Here is a 9,831-nt window from a genome sequence, read left to right as displayed (position 1 = left end):
TGAACCATTGACAATCTTAAGCGCATTTGACATTTCTAGTAAAACCGGCCTTGATATTATAGACGGTCAGCAAATATACTATCATAAGTAAAGCAGACGAGACATTACAGCATTTGTCATTATATAGTCTGTAGTATATGGTTAAATCAATCCAGATCTGCGTTGTATACAAAGAACTTAAGAAAGTACTGTTGCACAAAATGTTGGTTATCGTTCAATCTCAAATTACTCATGAAAGATGCTGTTTTACTGTAATTTTTTGTTTGATGGATATCATTTTGGTTTAAACGTTGCATATCAATATTGTTGGCTAAATAGTGTCGGTCTGCCTGAATTGCACTTGACCGATTCTAAGAGCTGAATCTTTCACACTTATTAAGACACGTTTTTAGTTGTTGTTTTTTTTTTACTTTCGAGGTAAAGTGTTGAATAGAAAAAAATAATAGATTTAATGTTTATCCTTATCAAAATAGTTACAGGCTTCAACCAGTTGCAGGTTTATCAAATGGTTAAAGAAATACAGATTTCTGATAACTAGTATAAAGTCTGGTCACGCATTATCTTTCACGATCAAAATAATACGTTGCCTGATCTTTCACGATCAAGTTTGATGGAAATTCAACAAATTCAAGGTTTTCATATACAAATTAATGCTTTTAAGGGAAGAACATATTATAAACACTGGACACTTTTAATTTGCAAAACACTCATTTGCAAATCCGCCGCCGCCTCAAACAAGAGCTACAATATCATGTATATAACCAAAATGTGCGGAATTACATGGGATTCAATAATTTCATTGGTTTTCTACAGTTACTTTCATATTTATTTTGCAATTTGAATTATAAAAACATGGGATTTTCAATATCCCATGGGACAGGGCAAAATCCCATGGGATTTACCATTATCCCATGGGATTTTGGTTAAATCCCATGGGATTTTTTTTTGTCCCATGGGATTATTGTAGTCCCATGGGATATTTGTTGTCCCATGGGACAAAAAAATCCCATGGGATTTTTAATATCCCATGGGACAAATTAAAATCCTATGGGATTCTAATTGTAAATATATAGATATAAATAAACAGTAATGTGTATGTTACAATGTTTTCTATTTGGTAGTAAATTATTATAAGATGAATCTTTTTAATTGAATATCTTTTTTTCTTGGGAAATGTTAATTTAGCATATTGTTCTTTAACTGTTCAAAACTAAACTTTTAAACAACAAAGCAGATAATGTAAGTATCAATATATGTTTATTCATGAATTATAGAATACTTTCTTGAAACACAATTATTTGCCATTTGAAATCAATAAAAACTCTATTGTTAGGCTTAACATACTAGTAGCTATTTAAGTAAATCTATTTTTTTCACAATATCCCTCAACACAAAACATTAATAGTTTCTTATCATCCAGCATTGTTTGATGGTATAGTCCACTTTTTGGACATTCAGCACAGAACTTTGACATTATTGTGGTTTCAATATTTTTTTGAATTTAAAAGAACTTCAAATCATTGACTGAGTGATGAAAATAATAACTGATCCAACTTTTGTCTTTGAATTGATTCTGGTCTTGTTTCTATGTTTTCTCCATTTATTCTAGGTGGTGAATTTCAATCCTTCTGAAAAAGAACCAATAAAATCTAAAGTAATGGATTATACAAAATTGTTTTCATACATGTAGCAATAATATGATTTTCAATAAAAATAGCTATGCGATATGGATTTTACTGATTGTTAAAGGTTGTCCAGTGTCATCAGTTGCTAACGGCCTACATCCCTTGGTCTCTGATGGAGGGTTGTCAAATTAGCAATATATACCACATCTTCCTATTCTAATACCATATAACAATCAATTAATTTATTCTTCTTTATAACATTTGGGTATTTTCCCAAGTTATATACATAATATATATATACTGTAAATTCGGAATTAATGCGAGTTTTTTTTTTATTGCGAAAAATGCAACGGAGTTGTAAACGCAATAATTTATATGGATTAAACAGGATTTTTCTCAAAATCGTAAAATTTAAAATCGCATTTAAGTCTAAAATGACAGAATCGCAATAATAAATGCACCCAATAATTTATGAATTTACAGTATAAAGATCAATGTTAAAACTTTAGACAAGTATAATAACATTCCATTATTCACAAGAATTTGCAATATATTATACAAAATGCAGACAACAGAAACAATATTTCTTTAAGCTTTTGAAGTTCAGACAGATTTCAATTTGTGTTTTATTTCAATGAAAAAATACCTTGAACATATTGGAAATTATAACATTGATACAAAAAATATATGTATGTTTTATCCTTATTTTTTGTGTTGTTAGCTTGCTGTCTCATTTTAATATACATTTAAACATACATCAATAATCTTCTTCTTTATTAAAAGTAAAATGGGATATTTTTGATTTTGATATCCCAAAACATTATAGTTGTTCCAGACCATATCAGTATTCGGATGTTACTTTTACGGTCCAGAACTTACAGTCCCACCATATGTGTACAGTCAGACCATTTAAGTATATTTGTACTGTCTGGTACCAGCTCGACCAAACCTGTGTTTTTATTTTAACTGCAATTAAACTTTTTGTATTAATCTATTAAAGATTTCAGTTATGTTGATCTGTACTGTACATTTGTTTGTAATAAACTTGACCAACTTCTTAAAATTGGGCAAACTGTATGCGTACAGTCCAAATACTTGTTTGTTCTGGAACATAAACATGATTAACAAGCATTTGGCAGGATGTCATGCTAAAATCCCATTAATATTAGTACTAAATTTTGAGTATATACATGTAAATCCACAAGTTACTTACTGAAATTCATGGTGAACACTCACCAAAAACTTACAATTTAGAGGAAAGACTGGAAAGATGAATGCACTAACACTATCAAAACAGAGCATAAAACTTACCGAAAAACAAGATGTTTTACATTTATCCAGGAGCAGGATAATTGAAAAGTTGTTTTTTTCTTTCTCTGCTGTCCATCATATAACCTTTGATTTCATTCATGCAAAATATGAAAATCTGCAAAGGTAAGACCTAGAACCTCAACTTATCCACATTTTGAATTTTGAACTGCATACTTGTCCTTTTCATCTTGCTGACAACCTAAACATAAAAAAATGATAAAAACATAATTCTAGATTGACTTTGTGTTTTTATTTTTGTTGGTACATGTACAAACAATTTTCCCAACTTTAAAACGAAAACATCATCACCAAAGAGGAGGTCATACTAACCTCCGAAATATTTAAACAAACCGAAATTATTACTTGATTAAGATCTTGTCGTAAATTAATGGCATAGATACTCTTATTTTTGAAAACTTGATGTCTATTGCATACTTATATTCCTTTGTACGAGAGTATGCATATTAAGATGGACTCCATGGACTTTAATGTAAGCATGATTAATTTTACAGTCGCTGACAGTTTTTCAGCTCTATGTGTACATTTTGAGAGAATCTTGCAATACTGTATATTCTGATATTCAGAACTTATTGTGAGGTTTTTATTAATACAACTGAAAGCTGTATCTCGTTTTCATTTCTGATACATATTTATGAGCTGAAGACCAGTGCCGATTTTTTCTCACTGCATTGAAGACCCATAGGTGACCTTCGGCCGTTGTCTGCTCTTTGATTGGGTTGTTGTCTCTTTGTCAAATTCCCAGTTTCCACTTCCCATTTTATATCATGTATGCTGATTTTTCTTAAATTACAATATTCAATCATGCAATTTTGTCCATTATTGAAAATACGATAAGCAAAAATAAATGCACAAAAAATTTAACATTGTTATATATGTAAAAGACTTTTTTTTTAATTCAAAACAGTTGCCTACACTGTTAATTTCCTTGTTTGATTTCATATTTTTAAAGCCTTTATAGCTAGCTAGATGGTATGCCGGGGCGGATCCAGCCATTTTAAAAAGGGGGGTTCCCAACCCAAGACAAAGGGGATGATCCTATATTCATTTGATTTGTTTTATTGTCTCATACAAGAATATATATAGTTTGACGGTGGGGATCAGGGATTCACCTAACCACTGGATGACAGGGGATCTCAACCATTTAAAAGTTTCTCAAACATGTGGGGGTGGGGGTGAACCTATATTTCCTTTTATTTGTTTTATTGTTCTATACAAGAATATATAAATATGGTTTAGGGGTGGGGATCTTGACCGTTTACAAGTTTTCAAACTAGAGGGGGTGGGACTTCACTTTTATTTTATTTCATTATTAATTTTATTGTCCCTGACAAGAATATATATGGTTTAGGGGTGGGGATCTGGATCGTTCACAAGATAATAGCACATTCTCAAATTGAACAGAGTGGTGAAACCCCCAAAAACCTCCTTTTAATTTCATTTGATTTGTTTTATCGTCCCATTCAAGAATATATATGGTTTAGGGATGGGGATCTGGACCGTTTACAAGATAATAGCATATTCTCAAATTGAAAGGGGTGGGGATTACCTACCATGGACTCCCCCTCCCTTCTTTCTTCCGCCCCGAAATACCTTTTAATAAGCCCCAATGCACAGATAGTTCACAGTATTTTCCCTTGATTTACACTAAAGAATATACACTATAGATACAGGTGTAATTTTTTTTTAAAAAGATAATACAACTGAAGACCACCATGACCACAGTGGTGGATCCAGAATTTTTCATAAGTGGGGCCCACCGACTGCCTAAGAGGGGCCTGCTCCTGCCATGACTCAGTGATTCCATATATAATCAACCAATTCTTTTCCCAAACAGGGGGCCCTGAACTCCTGATCCCCCCTTTTTTTTTCCTCATTTCAATCACCCTGATATAAATTTAGTTTTATCACTTACAATAGGAATGGTTTGAATTCCCCAATAATTCTTATATACCATTAATATCAACATATTTCTTTTTGATAAATGAAAGGCAAAAGTTTTCTAAGGGTAGAAATGGATAGTGGGAAGCTTTCAGATTCACACCATGCCGGTGGCTGTGTTCAAAGTGCTGGGTTTTTATTACCCTCGTTGTTTGCGGACTAACTATTTAGGCCAGTGGTGGATAATAGTGTGCGTGCATTAATCTTCTATACCTTCTTAATCATATATTCAAATACTGACGGCAAGTGTTGTAATGATGTATCAATGTCTTTTTGAAAATCACCGTGCTATTTACATGTGGGATCGAGAATGCAGGGGAAGGAAACTTGTCAATTATGTTTATTTCTAAGCCAAAATAAAATGAGCCGCCGTAAAATTAACCTTGGGTAATAACAGTGCATGTAAGGCTCGTCTCGGAGGGGTGTCTTTTTTCTGTCTTCTTTTTTTAGTTATATTTTTAATAACTTACACTTTTTTCCATTATTCTCTTTCTTTCGCTATTCTTTATTCCTTTTTTTTTCTTTGTCCTTAATTGTTCTCTATTCTGTTAATTAACATCCATACCCTCTTATGTGTATGTGGACTTACTGTAGTTTATTTTTTAGTTCTGGCAGAGATATTAGATACAATATATATGTCTCTGGTTCTGGTATACGATAAGTCAATTTCTTTTTCATGCAGTGTCATGAAATATAATGGTTTTATGCATATCAGCCAAGATTGTGCGCAACATTTTAATAAACTATTCAACACTATATACACGTTTAATGTGAATTTTATTAAAATCGATGAAGAACATGAATTTGGCAGCTAGTGCCCCTTAAACAGGTAAAGTTCAATTAACAAATTCTGATCTACTGGCATTCAACACCAAATTACTTACTTGCTGTATATTGATAAATGTGATTGTATATTGTCAATACCTCAACATCGAGAATACGTCATGTGAGGTGTTGGTCGCTACGTTTGATTGCGGCTTCGAGACAGAGAAAAACATCCAGGTAAAAAGTGTAGAATTTTGTTTTTAAAAATTTGAGTTGTAAATTTTCCTAAAAAGTACTTAATTCCGTTCATCTAGTTGTAAATTTTCCTAAAAAAAGTACTTATTTCCGTTCATCTATTAAGGGTATAAACTAAACTGAACAAGAAAAGTATTAGTAAACAGACAGAAAGTCTGACGTTGAATTAATTATTTTACAATTAATTGTTTAAATATATGAGAGAATGTTTTAGGCGAATTTTTATATGAGAGAATGTTTTAGGCGAATTTTCTTTAATTACAGATAAATGTATTTTAGGTTCAGGAAATGATTTATTCTTCGGGTACGTCTAAACAACTGCTCAGGACATACAAAGTGCACTCAGGACCCATTACCGTAATCATATCTGCACACATGATGGATGTTTATATTCGTTATACGCTTCTTATTTTAGAGTTAAATTTTGGTAGAAGTTGAAATCGCAGGGGCGGATCCAGACATTTAAAAAAAGGGGGGGGGGGTCCTAACCCAGGGCAAAAAAAGGGGGGGTTCAACTACATGTCCCCATTCAAATGCATTGATCGGCCAAAAAATGGGGGGTTCCACCCCCCCCCCCACCCCCCCGAACCCCCTCCCCCCTCTGGATCCGCGCCTGAATCGAACTTAGATAGATATGTTAATTCTTATAAAATAATGAGGGCACGTGTCACTGATTACACAACTACTGAGCCATGAATTATCCAATCAACAAAATTGATTGGATTATCCAAGGATTTGTATAGTATACAAATCCTTAATGGATTATCTTTATTGTTTTTTAGGAATTGTATTGTTTAGTTCAGTTTTACCTTTAACATGAATTTGCATATAGAAAAATAAAATATATATCTCATTCGATGTGCTTTTTCAGTTTATTTTTCATGATGACGGGTAAATTAATTTGTTGTGTTTTGCAGTTCACGAATAAAGAAAATTATTTTATAGTTGCGTTTTTTTTCTGTAACAAGTTCGATTTTTGTTTTTCAGTGTGATTCTTTTCTCTCTCTCTATCTAAATCAAGTTTTTAAACAAACACAATGTTGACTGAATATCAAATTTTATGACATTTGTATATCTTTATTCTCAACAAACCATTATACAAGAGAAGACAATTATGTACAATTATATTCAGTTCAACCTTAACGGAAATCTGTGCACGAAGACTTAGTGTCAGACCACCAATTAAAAATCCCTATCTGTTCAACCAAATTTTGCAATTTTCACAGCTTTCTAAATATTTTACCTTAAGTTTAACTTCAAGGAAACCAGGTATATCCTGAATTGTACATGTATCACCTTCCTACATGCCAATTTTCAACCAATGTTTAAAGTCTTGTAATAAATTTCTGATTTTGAAAAGACAGGTACTACCAAAATAACTCCCGGTTTTCTGGAAATCTTAAATTAGTGTACTATGTAGCGCATTAATCCTGAATTTTTAATGCAAACTCATAGACAAGTGAATTTTGGCTCAAAATGGTCTTAATATATTTCCCTTTCACCAAAAGTTTCATTTCTGCAAATTTGTTGGTTAGTTTAAGTAAACAATGACATCAAAAGCACTATTTTGTGTCAAAGTAGGACTACTTTTACATACGTTCTAAATTGGAGGGAGTAATTGGTGGTCTGACACCTTAAACGGATTTCGTGTCAATAAACTGTCTTCGAAATAGTCTTTCTTTGTTAATGTTTGTGTCATTTTGGTCTTTTTTGGATAGTTGTCTCATTAGAAATCATACCACATCTTCTTTTTTATAATTTCTCGCTACTACAATCTAACTTACATATTTTTTTAGAAATAATTATACCCAAAATATCATAATTTAAAAAAAAAACGGAGACGAAAACGGAGACAAGTTCATTTTCAGAATTTATTTTCGCATTGAAATTCGTTTCAGGCTTGTGAAACTGGACAAAACGACTTGAATTAGAGAAAAAAAACTTAATAAAAACGGATTTCTTAAAATATTCGTATAACTCAAAAATAAAATTCCTGGACAAGTTCGATAAAAATGAGAAATAACATCTAACTACATGTATATGAGTTTGATTGTTTGAAAAGTACGGCTTTTATCGTTTAGAACGGATTCCATATACAAAACTTTAATTAATATAAATTCTTTTAAAGTATGAACATTTATTTCCCTTTTCAAACTCGTGCAAAGAATTAATTACTGGTCCAGGACATGATAATAAAATTAAGAATAAAACTTAAAAATTTATGGAACGAAATTTTAATAAAAGACGAAAATCTTAAAACATCGTGATATTCATTCTAGACGTCACAATATTACTTCCCGCATGGTCACACTGTACTAACAACACAATGTATAAAACAACAATAAAGATAATCCAATTAATTTTGTTGATTGGATAATTCATGGCTCAGTAGTTGTGTAATAAGTGACACGTGCCCTTATTATTTTCTGTGAATTACAAATGTAACATATCTATCTAAGTTCGATTTCAAATTCTACCAAATTTAACTCTAAAATAAGAAGCGTATAAAGAATATATGCATCCATCCTGTGTGCGATGACTATAAAGGGTCCTGAGTGCACTTCGTATGTCATGAGTGCAATCAGGAGGTCCTTCAAGCGGTGTTTAGGCGTACCGTTATTCTTCTGGAAGCTTCTTTTTTTTTATCAATAACTTTTACACAAGGAAGGAGACATTTTTGTTTTTTGACAGCATGAACCCCAGTTAATGAGCAAACACAAATTAAGAAGGAAAATCGTTTACAATTAAATTTTATAGAAGGAAAAAGGGGGGGGGGGTAATAAACAAATTTTATTTACGCTCACATACTTCTAAACAGATTTGCATATGTAAGCTCTCTATAGATAATGTTAAATTATTTCAGGAGTTTTGAAAAAAAGAATATATACAGTTTAATTTCGACTAAAATAGTGATTCTTTTTATAGATTTGGTACCTCAGTTTCGACTCAACATTTCATTTTGAATTGTTAGATGGCAAACTCTTTAGGCGAATATTGTATCTGTTCTTTATTTAATTATGGTGATATTGGCGATAATATTCATTATAACAAGGCCTTGTACAAATCCTTGATTATAGAATGTTTGGCAATATAAAAAGACGAAAGTAGACAAACCCTAATTATGCAGGGTTTCACAAGTTGATCTCCAAGCGGCCCACATTTAAAATATAATAAGATCTATATTTCTCAACGTTTTCAAAATGAAATAACTTGAATTGAAAATTTCCCAACTGTGAAAATTTGTTATTTCTAAACGTCTTTAATTATTATTTCGGAAAACAAATTGGCATTTGTAAATAACATTAACGTTTTGGAATTCTAATGCAAAAGACAGTCGATTCAAACTGAAATAAATTCTTTAAAGATGGTTTGATTTTTTCAGAGACACATATATTTATTCGTGAGGCCTCGTAATCGTTTATATTCACTAAAAGCACAGTCGCCTAAATATTTTATATGGCGAAAAAATTGCGAAAATTGGGGGAAATAATATATTTTTAGTAGCATTATTATTTTAAAATCTTAAGAGGTTGCTTGCAAATTTAACTCTAAAATGAGAAGTGTATGACGATCTATAACGAATATATACATCCATCATGTGTGCAGATACGACGGCGACTATATAGGGTCTGCCATGAGTGCACTTTGTATGTCCTGCATGTGTGCACCCAGGAGGTCCTCCTGAGCGGTGTTTAGACGTACCGGGGAAATCTTATCTGATTCAGGATCAATTCATCGGTTACCAGTGATTCTTTTTTGCTGACATTCTGAAAAAGTATACTGAAATGCAGTCGACTTTAGCGTTTGATAGTTCATTGATAACATTTTGGCGTACAACAAACAAACAACTTGTTACGTCTCATTTCATTGGCCGAAAGATTTAAATACATCAGCAATGTGAATTGACACAGGCGAC

At 32.0% G+C, this 9,831-nt stretch overlaps 1 long non-coding RNA gene across 2 annotated transcripts; it reads right to left on the bottom strand.

Annotated features, from left to right (window-relative positions):
• Positions 1-1,238: 1,238 nt before the first annotated feature.
• On the bottom strand, positions 1,239-5,357 carry LOC143076570 (uncharacterized). Of its 2 annotated transcripts, XR_012978700.1 has the most exons (3): positions 5,137-5,357; positions 2,937-3,135; positions 1,239-1,628 (listed from the first exon to the last, which is right to left on the bottom strand). It is a non-coding gene; the product is annotated as an uncharacterized LOC143076570 (long non-coding RNA). The 2 variants fall into 2 exon arrangements; XR_012978699.1 differs by lacking the exon at positions 5,137-5,357 and having other exon boundaries at positions 2,937-4,922.
• Positions 5,358-9,831: the final 4,474 nt, after the last annotated feature.

Source organism: Mytilus galloprovincialis, chromosome 5, assembly GCF_965363235.1.
Source record: "Mytilus galloprovincialis chromosome 5, xbMytGall1.hap1.1, whole genome shotgun sequence".
Classification (NCBI taxonomy): Eukaryota; Metazoa; Mollusca; class Bivalvia; order Mytilida; family Mytilidae; genus Mytilus; species Mytilus galloprovincialis.
The sequence above is the reverse complement of the archived record's forward strand: the minus strand, read 5'-3'. Positions and strand labels throughout refer to the sequence as shown.